Source organism: Cyanistes caeruleus, chromosome Z, assembly GCF_971803275.1.
Source record: "Cyanistes caeruleus chromosome Z, bCyaCae1.hap1.1, whole genome shotgun sequence".
In the NCBI taxonomy this organism is placed as follows: domain Eukaryota; kingdom Metazoa; phylum Chordata; class Aves; order Passeriformes; family Paridae; genus Cyanistes; species Cyanistes caeruleus.
The window spans coordinates 24,629,386-24,630,124 of record NC_141732.1 but is presented as its reverse complement, the minus strand read 5'-3'; positions in this window follow the sequence as shown (position 1 = coordinate 24,630,124).

The following is a 739-nucleotide window of genomic DNA, read 5'->3' as shown; positions in this document are numbered from 1 at the left end:
GAGAATGTGGCTTTGGGGTGATTATATTTGCTGGGCATCTGGCAGTCAGCCTGGACCAAAGAGGCATTGTGACACCTGTAGTCAAGGAAGGAGGTTGAGCAGCCCAAAATAAGCCTTGTTTTAAAATGCAGAATAAGCCAGCATCTTCTGTGTTCAGCAACAAAGGTACAACATACAGGTGAATGTCAGCTTAGCCACAATTCACTGTGATTGTGTCTTGCCCCCTCCTGTGAATTCAGAATATGTTGTACAGCCACTAGTTCTTCCCTCTTTTCTCAGTCCTTACTACACTGTCCTGATTCCAGTTCATGCATCCATGTCATATAGTCCTTGGAGGTTAATGTCATGAAGAAACTGCTGTGTGACATCTTTCTTCTAAGGCCATGTTTTACCTCTGAACTCACAGATGGTGAATACCATGGTCAGTTTTAGAAAACAGTTTATATTGGTTTAATTTAGATTTTGTAATGGCACTGTAACCATACCTCAAAAGTTGAAATTTTTGCAGAATAAGACATGGAAAGAATAAGATCTGCAGCATCTAGGGAACTTTGCTACATGCACTGTAGTACCTTACTTCACATAGAAATGCCTATCTTCTTTTGGAATAGAGCAATAATTATGCTTCTCCACAGAGCCACAGGCACTGCTATGACCTGTTGCACACCCAGAGAGTACAAAATGCTCTCTTTTCAATGGCCACTGAACTGCTCCCACACCATTGATTTGATCAGAACTC